The sequence below is a fragment of the Galeopterus variegatus genome, unplaced genomic scaffold, assembly GCF_000696425.1.
Source record: "Galeopterus variegatus unplaced genomic scaffold, G_variegatus-3.0.2 Scaffold9844, whole genome shotgun sequence".
Taxonomy (NCBI): domain Eukaryota; kingdom Metazoa; phylum Chordata; class Mammalia; order Dermoptera; family Cynocephalidae; genus Galeopterus; species Galeopterus variegatus.
This window is the reverse complement of record NW_007735955.1, coordinates 18,634-19,277: the sequence shown is the minus strand read 5'-3', so window position 1 is coordinate 19,277 and position 644 is coordinate 18,634.

Sequence of the window (644 nt, the reverse complement as noted above, 5' to 3'; positions counted from 1 at the left end):
AGAGAGTGAATAAAAAGTAAGTTGATAGAAAAAAGATGAATCATGTCCAAGCTCAGAGAACATGACAAGCTAGAGATGACAGGAGTCTGGTCTTCCAGAATCCTGAGATACTAATGACTTCCTAATTTTTCCTTGAGTCTACAAAGCCCTTTCTATTTACTAGATTTTACAAAACAAAACCATAAATCCTCTGCTTTTAATATATGGATTGACTGAACCCTAGCACCTGATTTATTATCTCTAAAATATAAGTTGTAATGGTATTATGGCATGTAAGAAGTAAAACAACTGAATCACATGGAAGATGATCATTGACCATTTACAAAATATACGTAGAGAAGTGTACAATGAACGGTAGGCAGCAATACAATGTCTGGTTGCTTGGAATGAAGGATGAGGTGAGAACTTTAGGATTATACAACTATTAATAGATTAATAATTTGATATTAATAGATGATCACTTACTTTAAGATGTAGAACAAGGATGTGGCCAACTAGAGGGCCATAATTTTGCAAGTTTAGGGTCAGAGTTGAATTGCTAAGGAAAGCAGAGGAGTTGCTGTACCTTAATGTGTAGATTAGCAATCCCTCTTTGCTTTCATTGAAGACGTTTCTATAGACCTATTGTCCCATTCACTAGTCCT